Raw genomic sequence first — 20757 nt, 5'->3', positions numbered from 1 at the left:
CGAGCATGTACACACATGGGCCCGCGTGTGCGCATCCCTCCTCCACCCGCACCAGAGCCCAAGTGTCTTTCTGCTCCTGTTCGCTCGTCTTTTCTCCATAAAGGTTGATTCTGGGATAGATAGAACTGATAAGTGGCATTTCTTATTTTTTCCCCCCTAATCTTCCATTTCAGCTCTTGGAGAAAGGACAGGGTATAAAGTATCAACCTATTGAATGATGCCCGGTAGGTAGATGGAGGAAAAACTTACCCTTAGCTAAGGACACAGGATCATCCTTTCCCGGTAGAGTCCTTTGGCCCGGGAGAAGTACACCGTGTCCTGGTGTAGACCACGAACCACGAATGGTTGACGAAGATAAGGGAAAGTGTCTTTTTACTGGTTCGCATGTCAGTGTGTTCACGCTTAATAGTGCCAGGTGAGACAACTGTGCTTCTCCTAGATACAGAGAATATTGGCTGGTAAATACTACTCTCCTGTGGGTCACCCCCCCCCAAACACACAAACTATGTAATTAGACAAATGAGAGATCTTCTTCTTCGGATTCATTTCCAACTGACTATGTTTAACCTGCAGCTTGGTCAATGGGACCTGCTTAAACATTTTTTAGGAGTTGACACGGATCACATCAGAAACGACAGTTATGAACAAAATTTGTGCTGAGGAGAGAGCGGAAGCCAACCTTCTCAATACAGATGTTCTCCCTGGTCCCTGGAAGCTTCTCAATGGTGGGACAAGATGAGTCAAGCGTTAGATTATTTCTGACCTGTAGAAAGCCCAGTGGTGGACTTCAGATGTCTGCTATATGCTGCTGGGAGTACAGGGACCACCCATTCTGCTATGAACTCTCCATTTTTGGTGGAAACTTAACTTTCTTTCTTTTTTTTTTTTTTTTTTTTTTGAAACTTAACTTTCTAAAACCAGCTCAGTAATCATGAGGAATCGCCACCACCGTGGTGACCAAATGCAGGTTCCCTCCTCAAGACTCCTTTCCCCATTTCTTGAAGTTGCTGAAATATCTGGGGCTTAATGGGGGTAGTGATTCATTCTGGCCACAGTTTGCTTAGAAACAGCTTCTTCATATTTGGTTGGATTCTGTGGAATTTGACCACTTTCATAATTTTGTTGCCTTTCATCAAACAAGATTATTTTCAGCTGGTTTCAGCTCTACCCTCTCTTTTTTAATAAACAGAACAAAATAAGGTGACATGTCAGCACGGCGATATTTTATTTTTCACTCAACAGTAGCAATGACCATAACAATTAAATAGAAGAGAAAAGGGACTTTGTTGTAGGTGCACACAGTTGGGGTTATGCAAAATGGAGCGATAACCAGGTCAGTGCCCGGGAGCCCATGATAGAACGACCGGTGTTTCAGGGGGATGGAAAGAGCATGTGTGTTGGGATTCCCAGTTTCCCCATTATCATCATCCTGGGCCAGGTACTTAACGTGTGCTGCGTTGGTTTTGGCTGAGGAAAGTGCTTAGAGGAAGCAGTTTTTTAAGTTTACTTGATATCTCTGGGAGGTAATAAAGATCTCTATTTACAAATAATGCACTTTCCGTGAAGTGCCTTTGTGTGGGCATTGCACACCCTAGCAAAACGATAGGATCTTTGTTTTGCCTTGGTGGGAAGAGCAACAGCTACGTCTGCAGGCTTCTGGTCTGCAGCCAGACTTTTTACTTTCTGGGTTTGTGACACGGTTCAAGTCACTTAACCTCTCTGTTCCGCTGTGTTCTGATTTCTGGAATGGATTTAATAACGATGTAAAGATCACGGAGGGACCAGCAGGGGAAAAGACTGCATTTTACTTCCTAGCTGCCTTGTATCTGTCCCTCAAGATGTTGTCAGGTGTCCCCTCCTCAGAAGAACCTTCCGGGGCCTTTGGGAGGCTGGGGGACCCCCTGCCCACCTTGGTGAGAACGCTTACATACCACGTGGAATCTTGAGTGTGTTCTTCTAGCCCACCACTTGCTGTTGCCCCTGGAGGGTAGGAACAATGATTCTCATCTTGTAGTGAATGAAACACAGCCCGGCCCAGCATTTGGTCCACAGCAAATGCCACAAAGGCAGTCTAATGATGGACAAACTCAACTCTATCCTTAAAAAAGGTGCTCAGAGGGACACTAGATTGGCTAAATGCCCGCACCTATCCGTTCCTCATGGTAATGTACGTCGAAGCAAATCTTTAAAAATTTAAGTCAATTTTTTCTAAAAATTTTTCCAGTTTTTTTTCATTACCACAGAATTTCTTAAATGTCCACCAAATTTAAGAAAACTAAGGATAAAATAACTTTATATTATTATAAAAATAATAAAAATTGGCGCCCCGTCTGTCTTTCCAGCATTCTCCTATGAAATAATAGTGCCTAGGTCGTGAATGAGCAAACACACGAGGAGGCTCTTGTTGGTGTGTCCGTCTAGCAGAACAATAAAAGATATATTTTGGGTTTTCCAGGAGTGAGGATGAATCTGTAAAACTCCATTGATTTCTCTCCACACACATGACCACTTTGATAATGCTCATCTGAGGCAAAGATGGCATGTTTTTTCTCTCTTGTCTGTTCCTATCTTCCTTCCCCTCACATCCGGTATTTTATAATAAAATTCCCAACAGATACGGGCTGTTCAGCAGTCACTAGCAATACATTGATTAATTATGTGTGCCAGACTTTCAGTATATAATTAAGCTAAACAAAACTGCATTAAAGTAATATGAATAATTTGACTTCAGGCCACAAAAACAAGGAAACTGAGTGAAAGCAGAATCTCTGACCTCATTCACTTTAGCATATTGTAGGAGACAAAAATGTAATCAGAGTTATAAATCATATGGCTGCCACAATATGATGATGCAGGAAGGAAGTTGTTCTGACCTTTGTTTGGAAGAATTTCAAAGGTAGAAATTAAAGTGGACATTTTGTTTGCTTCACGAAATTCTTCAACCAGGAAATGTAATGAACAAAGATGCCTTTTCCTTATTTAAGTGGGTAATGCCTATTTTTGTGGTTACTTTTTAAAAATGTTATTTTATTGCATTTTGTTCGATATGGCATTGATGTGACGCATTTACATCACCTTAAAACTATCGCATGTCAATACACTCTCAGTGTCTCTAAAACCAAAATTCAGAGACTGAGATATATTGTGTATCTAAAAAATGGGATGACTCCTTAATAACCTTCTTCCCCCTGATTATAAAAGTGATGTTTATTCATCGTGGACGGATTTGGAAAATGCAGAAAAAGTATAGGAGAAAGAAAACAAAATCAATTCATAGTTTTACTAGGTTGAGAATCTTGAGGCAACCACAGTTAACAGAGGTTTCCTTCCAGTTTGTAGTGTGTGTGAGGACATACAGAGTCTTCGGTCATCGTGTTGTATATGTACTTTGGAACCTGCTTCTTTCACTTCATAATATTCAACGAACATTTTTCCATTTTGTAAATATTCTATAGAAATCAGATTTTCAATTGTTTGATGGAATCCTGTCGTATGGATAAATGAAACTTTCTTTAACAAGGTTAATATTTTTAACAATCCAATTTTTTTAATTACTATTTTAAAGGAACAAAATACTTGGATGAGCAGCTCTATGCCTAACTCCGTATGTACGGCTCTGATTGTTGCTTTCCATTAAATTCCAAAAAGGTTTCCTTCAGTAAAGGATATGAGCGTATTTAAGCTTTGTTCCATTACATCCAAGATTCATCCAGAAAGGGTGAGTCCCTTGTATCCTCAGCTCTAATTAAAGAACCACACATGACCACCCCGAAAGAGGATGTTCTTCTTCTTCTTCTTTTTTTTTTAAGAGGATGTTCTTAAAAGAGAATGCCCATAGGAACCTGGGGCATTGGGAACGTGAAATCATAAGATGCAAGGGTCTGAAAATCCCTCCTTATGTTCCTCTATGCACAAAAAGCAACAGCAAAAAGAAAGAGGGAAAAGGCTTGTGAAAAATCGAAAAAGCCAGCAGAATGTAAAGTATTTCTCTTATTAGAACCCATCTGTGAGGTGTGGCACCCGACCTAGAGTGAATATACAATTCATCTATCATTGGCTTACCAGGAAGGAGTGCAGGTTGCAGAGATGGGAATCAACCAAGTGAAAACTGAAAAGAATCAAAGCACAGAGGACTATGTATCCACTCACCCAGCGAACGAATATCTGCACTGATAATAGACTTTATTTAAAATGGCACCCATTCTCTTTCCTGAGTACTGCTGTCCCACGGACTTGGCACCTAGCAACTATGCTTGTGCCCTTGCCATGGCTGATTAGACTGGCTGGCTCAAACTAGGTTGGCTAGAGATATTCCTAAAGATAGCAAGTTGGTCTCTTATACAGGTTGGTGATCCTTTGGTTGCAAGGACTAGAAAATGGGGCTCATACCATCTTAAATATAAAGATTTTTTTTTTCTAATTTCTGTCCTCAAACGGTTCTAGGAGAGATTTAGGCTACAGGAATGATTTGATCAAGGACTCAAATGATGTCAGCAGGATCCAAGTCTTGGCTTCCTTCCTCTCAGTTGGCCTGCCCCTCAAGCTGGCTTCCCTCATGGTTGTAAAGGTGGCTAGAGCAGTCCCAGGCTCACATTCTCACTCAGGTGGGCCCCAGGGAGAAGAGTGAATTTGTGTTCTAGCTTTCTGGACAAATCTGAGGATCCCCTTTAGCTGGACCTATTTAGGCCTTGGGCCTTTCCCCGAGCCAACTGTTGGCCAAGATAATGAAATCCCCTGACTGACTGAGCCAACTTGAGTTTCGTTCAAGAGCTAGTGGTGACGTCCATCCCTCAAACACTGCTAGGGAATTGGGATGCTGTTAGGAAGGAGGAAATACATCCCCCCAGAGGAAATCAACACACACGCAGAAGCATCTGCCGTGCGGTTGGGAATCTAACTTACACAGTTGGGTGTGATGGGGGTGGGGGGGGTGATTCTACCCAATGGACTGGGCGGTAGGAAAGAGGGAAGAAGAAAGCAGGTGGGACTGAGAAACAGGAAGGGGATGAGGAGAGGATGCTGATGGATTATTGTAATTATTCTAATTAGAATTCTAACTATTGTTACTAGTGCTTTCCTGTGGTTTAGTTCTATTCCCGTCCTCTGTTCCTTGAGACATTCCCGTGTCTTTCTAATAAATCCCCCTTTCGCTGCAGCTGTTTTGAGTCATTACTTACAACCACATTTGCACCAATAATAGCTTCTTGAACAAACCCAACCTACTACCGAGGATTGCCTGCCTTTACTGCTTCCTTTGCCTCAGAGGTGAGCCTTCCATTTGGTAGTTCCGGCCCTTCTTTTAAAGGTATTTTGGATTCAATGTGGCAACCAGGAATAGGGAGCAGTAAGAGTTGACCATGAACCTGAAACAGGCTGACAACAGTTCATCGGGCCCATTTGATATGGGCATAGGGAAGACATTTGACTCCCATTTACTTAGCAGATGTTTATCAGTTCTCTCAACAGGAATGTTGCAAAAATCTTCAAAGGAGCCTTTCTTTGCCTCCCCCTCCCCACACCTTGGATGCGATGTTCAGTGAAATATGTTGACTTTTTTTTTTTTTTCTTTACAAAACCCACAAAAATGTCCTGGTTGACATGCAATGTTGTGACAAGCCCTAGTAGATTGTGTCAATCATGTTGCTTTATGTTACATTAAGTGACATATTGTAATGTGATTGATACAACATGGGATGACACATCATAATGTAAAATATCATCTGGAAAATGTAGAAAAACAACAGAAGACTTGAAACCACTTTTACTTTCTAATTCTTTGAGTAGGATAGAGGAAAAGATCTCCTTCCTCCGCAGAGTTACCTGGGAAAGAATCAGGTCTTCTGGGGGGTTTCCATGGTGCTCTTTCCCCTTGTAATTAATAGGCGATAGTGGAAAATATTTGCATTCTTTGGGGACTGATAAATTCTGAGTTTGAACGGAATGTCTGTAAGTCTTTCTGGAGCTCTTTAGTAACCATGTCGGTTCTGCCCGTTAGTATCGCCTGTGTAGCTTTTTAAATCAGAAGGATCTCACCTTCCTCTACCCTGTTAATTGTCTCCTCTTTAAAATCTCCCAGTTTTTTTTCCTCTCTTGTTTTACAAAGACTGGGGGAAAAATTGGCTTTTTTGGATTTCACTGTGAGGTCGATGAGGGTTTTATAGTGTAGTATCTTTTAAATTTTTTGCTGTATCTCCAGAGTCTTATGCAGTGTCTGGCACGTAGTGACACTTAATACGTGTTTGTTGGATGACTTACTGAAGACGCTTCATCTTTAATTACGCTTAGTTGCATTTATTGAGTAGCATTTCATCAAATAATAGTAAAACTCCACGAATTGGTGTCCTCCTAGGGATTCTGTAGCAAAGTACCACTAACCTGGTGGCTTACACTAACAGAAATTTATTCTCTCACAGTTCTGGAGGACGGAAGTCTGAAATGAAGGTGTCAGTAGGCCCTTTTTCCAAATAAGTTTACATTTACAGGTTCTTGGTGGACATCTCTTTTGGGGGAGCCACCATTCAACCTGGAATATACCAATTAACAAAAAGAATGGGGCGGGATTATGTGGTGGAATTCACATTTTGTGGTTATTTCATTTGATGGTTACGTGAAATATGTTTGTTTTAATCTATGTTTAAAACCTTTCGTTTCGTTCCATGTCTCAGTCGTTGCGGTGTTACAAAGATGATATATTTCTTTAATCATAGATACCTTTATATCACGGAGTTCCCAATCTAAATACGAATTTGCATTATTAATTGAAGATGTGGAGAATTGAAAAAGCTGCGATGAGTGTGTTGACCTCAATACGGACTCTTAAAGTCCCTTAAGAACAAGCCAACTAGTCACACCTCCTCCCCGGATGTGCTGTGAGATGTACGTGATTTGGCTTCTGAATGTGAGCAGAATATTAGGAGAGATTCCAGCTCGTTAAGGATTCTGAATAAGTAGGCCCAGCAGAGTTTCCTTAAGCATGAATTCCATCCCTGTTACCTGCCCTTGTGCCCGTATCCACCTGAAGACATAGTTCAGAGAGGTGAGGAAAGAAATGTTTGGGGTGACCGGGGAAGGTCTTTGCGAGAGAGGTGATGTGATAAGGGGACAGGCCATTGATAGGAGGGGTGTAGCCTCACAGTTCTGCCTCGGAGCCACCACGTGCTCACTTCCGGAGAGCTCTAGTCCTCAGGGTAATGTGGGCCGGGCCCTTAGAGCCGAGCAAGCTCCTCTGAGTCATGGAGACAGGGATGCCGCTGGTCGTCTTCCTAACAGCAGGGCAGCATCACCATAGACTTATATTAACTTTTCCTGCCTTTGTTCAATATCTTGTGGCTGCACGGAGTAATTTAATAAATCAAAATAGTCTCTTTCAATTTTCATTGTGGCTACATTGGTGTTCTTTTGAATGGAGTTCAATTATTGGGATGGCATATATTACCTCGGATCATTTTACAGCTCAATCAATACACACATCTTCATAATAAATATTGATGTTTTTTGGATGCCGATGCTGGTGTCGCCCACATTCCGCATGGCTGTTAGGATTCAGGCAGCTCTGGGTGATTAATATTTTTATTTGATTCTTCCATTGAACTCTGTCACTCACATCTGCATTGTGGCCCTTCCAGAAGGGAAGAGAAATTCCAAAGCAAACAAAATCGTCCAGAAATCTATTACACTAAAAACACTTCATGACTAGCCTGAGAATTGAAATTTGCCGTGGAACCGCCCTGCTATCAAATAAACACACTCAGCTCAGTAGAGGATAGGAGTAGCCCAGCTGCTATATGTTTTTGTAAATGATCAGCCAAAAAGAAATAGAATGTCTTCCTCGTAGGTTTAGAAAAGGGAAAATCTTAAGTTATCTAAATCCTCAAATACCGAAGGCCTCTACCTAGGGAAGCAAAGATATACCTGGTGAGTGTCTCCTGAAGGGACACTGAAATCTGAATATCTGATATCCCAAGGATCATGATCACAACATTTACTAAATAAGGTTCTTTTTTTTTTAAAGATTTTATTTATTTATTCATGAGCGATGAGAGAGAGAGAGAGAGAGAGAGAGGAGAGAGAGAGAGAGAGAGAGAGAGAAGCAGAGGGAGAAGCAGGCTCCATGCAGGGAGCCCGATGTGGGACTCGATCCCGGGACTCCAGGATCACGCCCTGGGCCGAAGGCAGGCGCCAAACCGCTGCGCCACCCAGGGATCCCTATTTGATCATATTCTTACGGTCAGATATAATCCACGATTTATTTTAAACTTCAGTACATAGTGAATCAATTGTTGAGTAAAGGGTAACACGTTTGAGTTTCTAAACCTATTTTGGTCTCCAAAAGTGAGAATTCCACCCCGGTCTACAGTATCTCCAGTGAAGGCATTGGGTCCCTCCTACATTTTCACAAATGAACAGTGACTAGACTGCCAGTCCCTGCTCCCTCCCAAGGAAGTCGCACGATCTCTGGTATTTGTATTTTAAACATGATGCATGCACTGTATCTACCCATTAAAAAGCAAACGTCTAGGAATCCCCCCCCCCCCCCCCGCCCTTTTCTTTTGGTTGACTCTTTGGGATCCAGATCATTGACAAAGTCATCTTAATGTAGGAGAAAGATCAGAGATAAATAACCAGTTTTGAATTAGGGCCTGAGGCTAAATTGCGTGACAGGAAGGATTTTGTTCCTTTGTTTCTCATGATGGAGGGTTATTCCCAAATACAGGCGTGCCCCTTCGTTGTGCTTTTTTGAGTGTCTACTGTGTGCCCTCAGAGAAGTATTTTTTAAATGTTTGCAAGACGTCTTCCCCAGTCAGTTTGTATCAGGCACTGTCCCGATGATTTTATTTTGCTTTTGTAATTTAAGCTGCATTTCAGGGTTGATTTATTACCTGCATGAATCCCTTTGCCAGGGGTCATAAAAGGAAAAGGCAAGCCCTTCCCACATTTAGCAGTTTTGGAAGAGTGTTGGCCTTCAAACTTTGAAATGTGTCCGAGCTTGGAGCCCTCTCGCCCCTATTTCTGTGCAATTGATTTCAAACCTCTCCGAGACCTGGATTCTTAAGAACATTTTATGTTGTAATGTTTCCCACTCGTTTTAATTTTTCTTGGTCCCAAGACTGTAAAGCAATGCTGCTCAGAGTGAGAAAATGTCAGCAAAACGAGAACTCTGAGTATGACTTTAAGACACCCTTTGCTGCTTTACTTCTGTTTGTGTATTTGTACTGGTAATTTGATAACCTAGAGCACTGAATGAGGAAAGTGAAGAATGATCAAAATATGAAGGAGTGTGCCCTGCACATTCAGACCTTATCAGTTCCAGGATCGGTTCTCTGTTTGAAGAAAATTACATTGCATCTGTCAATAGACTTAATAACTCAGTGCCTGCTATTTGATAATGGATAATAACACAAATTCAGGAAGCTAGACCATATGCCATTCCAGTCTTCTATTCTCTTATTCACCTTAATTTTCTAGATGAGTGAAATTATCTAGTCCTGGCCTGAAGATGGCATACGTAGAAAGAGAGCCTGCAGGAATCCAGCCGTCTCTGATGTGAGCCCCGTGCAGGTCAGGGCGGCCGGGTTATGTCTGCGACCCTGGTATCTAATTGAAATGGGCAGAGTTTGGAAAATTATGAACCTGGACAATGCAAGTGATTAATGGATGGAAAATAATAAAGGGCAGATGTGGAACAGCTGAGGGAACTGGCCGGTGGGAAACAGCGAGGCTGCAGAGACCGAGGAGTCAGCATCTTCGGATTTTTCCACCTCTGAGTATGAACCCTGAAGGGTAGGGACTAACTGGTGGAGATGCTCTGGGGACACGGTTACACGGTTTCCTGGACGTAAAGGTTTTCCCAAGGACCCTTCATTCCCTTTGATCCAGGATACTTTTCTACTTACAGACCCATCTCTCTACTCTCAAATAATATGGTCATTGTACCACTGGGTGGGGTGATGATCTTGGCTATCAGTATCGCGGGAGCTAATTTCAGTGACTTAAGCAAGGAGGTGTTTCTTGTTTTGGGATATCAAGAAGACCAGATGTAGGCCGCTTCTGGTGTAGACGTAAGTGTTCAGCGATGTTGTCAGGAGCTCAAACCCGTTCCATCTTTCTGCTGTGCCCACCGTCCCGGAGTGCTTGTCTTCATGTTTGTTCCTGGTAGTTACCGGGGGGCTACTGTGTCTGTCTCCTCCTGTACAGGACAGGAAGGGAGGGACTGAGCCATCAGCACCTGCCCCTTCACATCAGGAGAAGCAAAGATGCCCCCAGAGGCTCTTTTATGTTCATCTCATTAGCCAGAACCACATCGCATCACCATCTTGAACTTCCGAGAAAGCTGGGCACGATGAGTTATTTCACTTGGGGCTGACGGGTTGTTCCTGAAAACAGAGTTTTGTAAATAAGCAAGGACGAAAGAATGCATTCCAGTCGGGCAATGGGCAAGGGACGCCACAACCACCTACCTAAGGTTTATTGTGGAAGGAGAGTAAGTGTCAGGCAGCGGTGCTATTTCATGTAATCACAGGGGAGGATGGGCCAAGAACTGCCAATAGTGGGGGTCATCTGGACACCGGCGTAGTCTGTCTTTCCACGCTCCTTTTAATACTAATGGGTTGGATATTTCTAGAATTTGCATCAAACCAAGCAAAACTACGAGGATACACTATGGAGAGCTGACTCAGCAGAAACAGAAAACTGAATTTATACTTTCTTTCTTTCTTTTTTGTTTTTTTTTTTTTTTTGAATTTATACTTTCAACCTGGTTCTTGGCTGGAAATACCCCCTAGATTTCTATAAGGCCATAGTCTAAACTGAGCTCCTCTCTCTCTCTCTTTTTCTTCAGACTTAATGACTTTTATTTTTATTTATTTATTTATTTATTTATTTATTTATTTATTTCAAAGGTTTTTATTTATTTATTCATGAGACACACACACACACACAGAGGCAGAGACACAGGCAGAGGGGGAAGCAGGCTCCCTGCGGGGAGCCTGATGCGGGACTCGATCCCGAGACCCCAAGATCACGCCCTGAGCCGAAGGCAGACACTCAACCGCTGAGCCCCCCGGGCGTCCTGATTTATTGACTTTTGGATCTTCATTTCTGTGGACTGGGAATAATCATCAAGTCCTGTTCTTGGAGGAGGAGGACACCTTGCTGAAATAAGAGTCTATCACCTTCTGGCTTAATCATGTAGATAAGAACTTGAAAGCAAGATGGTTCACTTATCCAGTATATTTTGTACCTAAATTACTTGTTTCTCTCCCCAGGAAAGTCTCAGGAGTCTAACATATCCCCAAAAATGCTAAAGAGGGAAGTTGAGGCAGAGCTCATCACCATGTTTTGTGTATAAGGATCCAGGAACTCAAGGGCTTTTCCCTGGGTCACATAGCGACGGCCTCCACTGCAGGTCCTGCTCTAATGCCCTTTCCACCTGGCCACACTACCTTGCTGCAAATGGGTATTTCTTGGAAAGCTGCATCCATGGCCTCAAATGAAGAAAAGGGTATTTGTCACGTACTTTCCTTGCAAGTCATATGTTCCTTGAGTGGTTAATTAGAGTGTGTCAAAGGCTTGAGCCAGAGGGTTGGGGGAAAGGTCAGCTTTTCTGGGTAGATTCATGAGGGTTTGAGGATGTCACCATTTTTGTTCTTGGATTTTTTTTTAAATTTTAAGCAAGAAGGAACTTGTTTCCAATTTAGAATTTGTACTCATTCCTGTACCTAATCAGAGAATAGCTATGAATCTATACTTGCAACCATAATGTGTGGTGCCCTTTTTTCTCTTTCATTTATTCCCTCTTGGAACTATTGATGGGGCGGCCGCTAAGTCCCTGTCGTGGTTCTAGATGGGGAGAAACGAGACACACGGAGGAGCTGGCTGCTCCCGGGGCTTCCAGTCCAGTGAAAGGGAGACACCAACAGCAGATGCAGTTATCAGCACTTTCAAGGACTTAACTTGAAAAGTGACGAGCAGGAAATGACTTAATAGTTTTTCCTGCCGTTGTTTCTGGAAACCTGATTCTTGCACGGTCCGTCCCTGTCCTGCGGAGGAGAACTTGGGCTGGTTGTGGAATCTTTCCGGTCATTTCAGTGACGAGAAGAGTCTCTGGAAAATGTGTGGGGCGCTGCTCTAAGGTAGAGCAGGTTAGTTTTGCTGAAGGAACAGAAACCCCAAAGAGCCGTTGTGACCTTGCTTCTTGGGCCAAGGGGAGAGGGTGCGAGGGGAACGGAGGTGGGAGCCCGGGTAGAGGTCAGCCAGGGTGTGGGTCCAGGGTGTGGGTCCAGGATGGGAGTCCAGGGTGTGGGTCCAGGATGGGGGTCCAGGGTGTGGGTCCAGGATGGGAGTCCAGGGTGGGGGTCCAGGGTGTGGGTCCAGGGTGGGGGTGCAGGGTGTGGGTCCAGGGTATGGGTCCAGGGTGTGGGTCCAGGGTGTGGGTCCAGGGTGGGAGTCCAGGGTGGGGGTCTAGGGTGTGGGTCCAGGATGGGGGTCCAGGGTGTGGGTCCAGGATGGGGGTCTAGGGTGTGGGTCTAAGGGTGGGGGTCTAGGGTGTGGGTCCAGGGTGGGGGTCTAGGGTGTGGGTCCAGGATGGGGGTCCAGGGTGTGGGTCCAGGGTATGGGTCCAGGGTGTGGGTCCAGGATGGGAGTCCAGGGTGTGGGTCCAGGGTGGGAGTTCAGGGTGGGGGTCTAGGGTGTGGGTCCAGGATGGGGGTCCAGGGTGTGGGTCCAGGGTGTGGGTCCAGGGTGTGGGTCCAGGGTGGGGGTCCAGGGTGGGGGTCCAGGCCCCAGCGCAGGCAGCATCATTGGGGCTTTGGAGCAAGGGGGTGATGTCCACTGCTGTGTCATTTCAAAGGTCACTGAGAGTCTCACGTTGGAGTGGACCATCTAGGGAAGCCAGAGGGGGCTGGAAACACCAGCGGGGCCGCTCCTGGCCTGGTTGTGGCCCGGGGAGGGATGAAGGTGCCGGGGAGGCTACTGGAGGTGGGCCAGGGCTGCGCCCCATCTCCCACGGGGACCCTTGTCTCCCACAGCCCATGACCTGCCGCCGCGACAGCCTCGCAGCGGTGCGTGGGCCCCGCTCGGGTTCCCGCGGCCGCCTCTGTGCGTGGAAGCAGCGCCCTTTATATGCTTTAGAGAAAACCGGGGCTTTGTGGCTTCCCCGCCTCCTTCTCTGGTATCTCAAATCCCCATCGCAAATGCAGGCCTTAGAATATAAGCACGTATTGAAGGCATAAAATCAGGCTAAGGTAAACTTTCCCTGACTCAGAATTTTTCTAATTGTCACACCTCGGCGTGATTCAGTCCTCAGTCCCTGCGCGCAGGGAAAAGTGTCATTAAATATTGTGAGAATTGGGTTTTCTGACTCTAAAAAAGGTGTTCCTGCTGCCTGCCTTTCCCCGCCTCCGTCCACCCCGCTCGCTTTTTCCTTCTTAAGAAAATAAGAGAATGGGAAAGCAGAAAGCTTGTTTTAATTTACTTTGGGAGAAAAAAAATCCACGGGGTGGCGTCATCACCCACCCAGGTGTACGTGGACACACGTGTTTGTCAATAGTTATTTGGAGGAGGGGCCGAAGGAAAGCCAGTGATCACTTTAGAGAAATAGAGAAACGATCTCTGATAAAACCATAAACCGCCCCAAGAACCGCCATAAAACTCGAGCACAGTGTATGGTTTCAAAGCAGGATTTGCGCAGCAAAGACCACGATTAAAGTAGGAACAATACGAGCTTTGTGCGGTGCTGGCCCTGGCCTGTAACTTAACGCTCCTGCCTCCTGTCCTGGGCGAGGCGAGAAGGCCCAGGAGGAGGGCTCTCAACGTCCAGGGTGCCCGGGCCTCGGGGAGCCGGGCCCCCTGCGCCCCGTGATAGAGACCCAGGTGGGGGCCAAGGCGATGGGTTTGCCCCCCTCGACCCCCACCCCCCTGTGCCCGGCTGGGCTTCTCAGGGAAGGCTGCTGACCTGGCTCCCCTGGCCTCGGGGTGACCTCTTGTCACTTGAGGTCTGGCCGGGTTGGCCCCCGACTCCCACTTCTCCATCACCCCCCCCCTTGCTCCTCCACCGTCTCTGCTCTAGGCTGTGGGCTCCCCTGCCTCCTGCTCAGTGCTCCCTCCTCACCCTCTCCTCTTTCCTTGATGGCACGTCCTCCTCCTTCCTCTCTGTTCTTCCTGGCTGCCCTAAGCCCCGCGCTCTGGGTCCCCCCATCCCCTGTGGCCAGGGCCCCAGAGCAGGTGCCACTAGTCCATGAGGACGACAGCCGTTTCCTGTATCCTTCAGACTCAGACCTGGGGGGAGGTGGACGTGCGGCCCTAACCCTGAGCACACGGGCGGGTTCAAGTCAGCAAAGCCTTTGGCTGCTCGGTGAGCGGCCTGGGGACGCACCATCCCGGGGATGTGTCCTGCTGAAGGGGAAAGGGCACCTGTCGCAGCCCCTGTGGCCTCAGGATGCCCGGCTGCCAGCCAAGGGGCCAGGCAGGCAGAGGCCTTGCAGCCCTGATCCCCACGCTCCTACACTAACCACGCAGCCCTCTCTGGCCTCGCAGCGGGCACACTGGGGCACACTGCCCTCTGTGACGGTCGCGCCTGTCCTAAGCCCCGGCTTGGAGCTGTCACCTGCTGTCCCCTCCGCTGGAGCCTCCCCCCTTCAAGCCAGCCAGCAGCGACCCCAGGGAGCTCACTGGGGTGGTTGGGGGGGAGAAGCCCCTGTGGCCTAGAGGAGGTCCTTCTTGTCTTCCGAGGCTTTGGCGGCTCCACAAAGGGTCAAACTGGGGGGCTTGGTATGTGGGGCCCTCTCTGCAGTCCCTGCATCTCTGAAGATGCTTCTGGGCATTTTTCAAGACAAATGAAACTTCATGGACCGTTTCTTCCTTCTTTTCCTGGAAGAAAAGACCTGCACAGGGCACGGGGTGGGGAGCAGAGGAAGCCACATCTCAGCTCCAAGGAGGAAAGTGCGGCCCCAGGTGGGGGGGGGGGGGGACAGGGGCAGAGCCCGGGTGAGGCAGGTGGGCAGGTGGGCAGGTGGGCCTCCGCGGGGCAGGTAGGTCCACTTCCAGGGCCAGCCTCGGGATTCAGGATTCAGCGTGAGGAATCTAACAGCCTTGCCCCCTCTCCCTCCTGCCTGCCTCCCCACCTCCCTCCCCCTTTGAACGTCAGAGCAGAGATTTTTCATTTCTAGCCCAGATGCTACTATTTCTCTGTTTTTTGCACTTACCGAGTTGAAATGCAACAGATGTTTGAAAAGGGTTTAAAACGAAATTCCTCATAAGGGACCACGACAAATAAATCGCACACCTAACTTTAGAGCCTTGTTTTGCTCAGACTCTTGACAGATTTTTTACCCCCCCAGGGTGGAGAGGGGGAAGGAAAATTCTGTAATAAAATGACAATGAAAAGAATATCATAATCATCATGATTATTTATTGACCGAGCTAGGGCTCTTAGTCCCTTCAAGTCGTTTTCCATCTGCTGTTTTATTTGACACTCACCGCGCCCCCAAGGGGGCAGGTGTTATTGCCCCCAGTTTACCTACGAAGAAATCGAGACACAAATCGGATGAGGGAATTGGCTGAAAGCGAAGCTAACCGGCACTTGCAGAAGGAGCTAGGTTAGATGGGGAAGTGCAGAGTGTTCGAGCACACACGTAAAACTGGAGATGAATTCCTTCAGTGAACCACAATTGTCCAGCCTTTATCCAAAAGACGAGCCAGTATGAGCAGCACCAGGGCACCTTGGCCCCCCTGTTCCATTCCTCAGAGTCTCCGGGGTGTCTCAGGTGTATCCACCAGGGCCCTTCTGCCGCTGCCCTGTAGATACCTGAAGCCACGTGCTTCGATCTTGCCCCACGGCCGAGGCCTCAGGTGAGCACCTTGCCCGGCAGGGACTCTCCAGAGGCCCAGGCCACCATCACCATCCTGCATCATCCCGTACCCAGATGATGCTGCTGGAGCCGGGACGTGACTGTGCAGACTGGGATGGCCCTTCCGCCTCCCAGGTCCCCAAGTACTCGATGCTAGTGGCTTTTGCTTAGAACCCGAGCTCGGTACCAACCCCCGGCTCTGGCCCACCAGCGTATCACGGGATGCAGGCTCACCGAAGGCACGCCGCTCCACTTGCCCTCCTACTTCAGCTCTTAAATCTTAAAAAAAAACTTGGAAAAATTGTTGACTGGCTGCCAGAGCGACCGAAAAGCTTGGGCGCCCCTCAATGAGTCTCTGCTTTTCTCCTTGTGGCGATTCTCTGGTCCTGGCTCCATCAGTGGCCCTGCAGGAGGGGGAAGCAGACAGCGCTCGGCGCCAGCTGCCTGGTTGTGAGGGTGACGGGACACACTGGACGAGGTCATTCCCGCCATCTCTTTTGCTACATCCTGTGCCAGAAGGTTCTTCTCTCCTGTGGCCCCATCTCTCACCGACTCAGGTCTCGGTGCCAAAGTCGCCTTATCAGTGAGGCCTTCCTTAACCAGCCTGCTTGAAGTGGCAACCTCCCCTCCCCGGGCCCGACTAAGCCACTTCTCTTGCTTAAGTTTTCTCCATAGCATTTTCGGAAATTCACATAATATAATGTCTGTCATCGTAACCGCCTCTACGGGTATATAGTCCACTAGGGTGGAGTATATTCAACCTTGTTTTGCAACTCATCTGCCCAACTTTTTTTTTTATCTTGCAAAATGGAAAGAAACTATATGTGTTAAACAACCACCTCCTTTGCCCCCTTCCCCCAGCCATCGGCAACCCCTATTCTACTTTCTGGCTCTACGAATTTGATGATTCTCACTATTTCTTATGTGTGCAATCCTAGAATGTTCGTCTTTTTGTGACTTGTTTATTTCACTTTGCACAATGGCCTAAAGGTTCACCCACGTTGCAGCATGAGACAGATTTCCCTTCCTTTGTGAGGCTGAATAATATTCCATCGTAGGCAAATACCACATTTTATTTAACCGCCTGTCAGTGGACACATGGGTTGTTTCTACCTTTCGGCTACTGTGAAGATGCTGCTGTGATCATGGTCCCATAGCATGTCTCACTTTCTCATATTCTACATTAAGTGTTTGGTTTTTTGTCTGGTATCTTCTACTAAGATATAACGTCAAAAGCTTCTATTTTGATCCCTGCTATGATCCCAGCTCCTAGGATAGGATCTGGAACAAAGTAAGTACTCATGAATATTTGCTGAGGGGATTAGAAGACACGGAAAAGGAACAGAGGTTTTTTTTTTTTTTTTTAAGGCTTTTGAAGAAATCAGAGTATCCAGTTGGTATTAAATGGAATAAAGGGGAAAGGAGAAAAAATAAGTGGGAAATATCAGAGAGGGAGACAGAACATGAGAGACTCCTAACTCTGGGAAACGCACTAGGGGTGGGGGAAGGGGAGGTGGGCGGGGGGTGGGGGTGACTGGGTGGCGGGCACTGAGGGGGGCACTTGACAGGATGAGCACTGAGTGTTATTCTGTATGTTGGCAAATTGAACATCAATAAAAAATAAATTTATAAAAAAAATAAATGGTCTCTCAATAGAAGAGTTACATGGTCTCATCTTCAGGTCACCTACAGGCCAAGCTCCCTTTGTGTCTTCAATCCATTTTCTGATGATATTATAAGCTGAGTACACAAGATGGAACTTGGATGCTGTTCTCATCACAGGGCTGTCTATTCTTTTCTCACAGTGGCTGATGAGACGCGTGGTCTTTAGCCACATTTCTCAGGACACCAATCCAATTTTTTTTTGCTACCCCAAGTCTGATGCGGTTGTGTTCTTCGAGTCAAAAATCTACCTGTTAGGTCAAGTTTGAGGGAAAGAGGAAGGGCAGGGGGGAAAAAAGACTCCTCTCCACATTTGTGCCCTGTCTTTCTCTCATCTCCATGGGGTTTAGATCTTTAATGGCCCAGATCCAAACAACGAGAGAGCTTTAATAATGGGTATATTCCTTTCAATAATTATCAATGAAACCGAAGACCAGCAAGGACTAGAAGTGCCTTCTAAGTCGTCAGATACTAAATTATCCTTGGAATAATCTGGATGTAGATAGCTGAAGCCAAATTATTTGAAAATGGATCAGAGTTCTTTTTACTCGAAGTGTAGTTTGAGCACAGCAACAAGAGCATTGTCTGGGAACTTGTTAGAAATGCAGACTCTCAGGTCCCTGCCCGGCCCATTGGATCAGAATCTGCATTTTCGCAAGATCCTCCGGAGACTCAGCTGCACCTTATTACGGTCAGTTCAGGCTCCTGTGACAGGATATTGTGGACCTGGTCGCTCATTAACAACAGAAAATAATTTCTCAGTTCTGGAGGCTGACTTCCGGCCTTGTTGGGTTAGGATGCAACCCAGCTTCTTGTTGTGTCTTCACGTGACAGGAAGAGGGCTAGCAAGCAATCTGGATTCTTCTTCTAGGAGCACTAACCCCATTGTGAGAGCTCCACTCTCACGACATAATCACTTGCAAGTACCATCTCCCAGTTTGGAGGCCTCACCTCTAAATACCATCACATTGAGATTAGGGTTTCAACAAATGCATTCTAGGGGGACACAAACACTCAGCCCATAGCATACCCTAAAGTTTTTAAAGTATTGGCTTACGATAACCGCTCGTTTAAATACTACATCTTTCCCAACTTTCAGGCATATTTATCCTTAGTGTAATTTCAGAGACTAAACATCGGTCTTATTCCATAAAAGCAATTTCTGAATCTGACTACGAAAGATATTTTGTATTTTTCTCTGAAAAGCCAGTTTATTTTGAACGATCTCCTAATTTTCAGGTTGTGGAAGTAACTTTTTGAAATCACGGAATCAGAACCCCGAGTCTGTGTGATTTGAGCTTCAGCGGTACATCGCGGAAAAGAACTTGAAATAGCAAAAGCCATTAGTATCCTTGTTCTTTTTTCTCAGGACTCTCAGGTCCCTCTTGGGCCATTGTGCAACAGGAGAAAGTGAAGGGTTTTAAGTGAATAATTGTGCCCTGACATGTCTATTTCCTTTTCCCCCAACTAAGTTCTAACTGTACTTATACCCAAATTCTCTCACTTGTGTTACCCACATCCCAGTGACCATTGCTCCTCATGGGGACGACTTGGAATTCAGCTGTCTCTTAGCGCTGCCATTTCAGTTATTCCCACTTTCCCCCTTCTATCTGAATTATTAGATGAGTTTGGGACACACACACAAGTGGTACCAGCCAAAGTCTCTCTGTGTGAAGCTCAGACACTAAAGTTTACCAGTCAAGTCACCATAGTCAGCTGTGTGACTTCACTCTCCATCGTTGAAATAATTTCTATGCTGTGATATATCCGTAGGCTCTTAACGGAAGTGTAAGTAGCTTGGGGTTAATAGAAGAAACGTTTCACATTAGGGTACTTGCTCTGATGAAAATATGACTGCCCCTATCTTCAAGAGAAAAAAAAAAAAACTCCACGTGGAGACATATTCTTTATTCGTTAGGCAATATTGTCGGGCAGGAGCCCCAGGGACTCAGAACCAGGAGTTTCATGATCACAGTGGTTTAACGTCCTCATTTGATATAAGAGGGGATTGAGAGTTGGAAGGTTTAATTGATCCACCCACAGTGACATGGCTTGTGGGTGGCAGCTCAGAGGAGAGCTCGGTGGCACTGCTTGACTGCATTAAATGGAACAATGGGACTGTGCCCACTGCCAGCCCTGCAACTGGATGCACTTTATTTAAAAAGACAAGCAGGTATGCCACAAGGGCCTCCTACTTAACCTGCTGGTTGTCACCTCCTGCTGTGGGAAGCATCCACATGCTACAAACATAAGGGCATTTTGAATAAGCAAGTGGCCTTGGAGCTTCCTATCTCTGGGAGGGTAACAATAGGCTGAAATTGGTCTTGAAATAACCCACGATATATCAGTGACCTCTCCCAGGAAGTGCCTCTGGAGCTCTGTGCTTTCCTGGGAGCCACTCGAAACTTCCTTTTTCTATTGCCTTGAAGTCAAGGCATAGAAAAACCAGGCAGGATGCCTCAATTTAGGCCAAATGACCTGTGTAATAGCAGTAGTTACAATTGATTCCAGAGGACACACACTCTTTGCTTCTTTCATTTCTGTATTTGAGGCAAATGGAAAGAAAAATGAATATTTGGGGCAGTGAGTGAAAAAAATCAGCAATTGCTTCTCCGGATAGACACCAGCATCGATGGATGAGCCCTTAACCCAGGGCAGATTAAAGCACTTTTGACATGTAATAAAACCAAGATCAGATATCGTGATTCTGAGAGCATCATTAAAGGATGTACCATTGGGGGTTCTTAGCATTAATCACAGGGCAGTATGAGGGCCTTGCCACGTTGTACTTCTCATGCATATGGACTCACAAACCTTCCCCAGCAAAATGATGGAAGGGACTGAATCGTACAATAGTCCTAGTAAACCGCGGCTCCCGGAGAGCTGCTCACTGTTGGAGACGCTGGGCTTAAAGGCATGAGAGGTTTCCTCTGGTCTTGATGTAAACGGCACGGTTCATGCTTTAGCACTGATCTTAATCCAGGCTGTTGTATTTAAAAGCAGAGGTGATATTTTGATTCCAAATGTGATCAGGTAAATGGCTGATCAAGTTCCAAGCTGGGTATTTAGGTAGCAAAGCCTAGGGTTGGACATGGTCGCTGGTGTACGCAGGTGGGCAGCGAGGACACCTCTGGACCCACACACATCATGTCGTGCTGCCTCAGCTGAACCTGGGCTTGGTGGTGGTAGGATATGGAAGGCCTCTGAGGTCACAGGGGTGGTGGTTCCAGGGTCGGGAGGCAGCAACTGC

This window comes from Nyctereutes procyonoides, unplaced genomic scaffold, assembly GCF_905146905.1.
Source record: "Nyctereutes procyonoides isolate TBG_1078 unplaced genomic scaffold, NYPRO_anot_genome, whole genome shotgun sequence".
NCBI classification, from domain to species: Eukaryota; Metazoa; Chordata; class Mammalia; order Carnivora; family Canidae; genus Nyctereutes; species Nyctereutes procyonoides.
Note: the sequence above shows the minus strand (reverse complement) of the source record.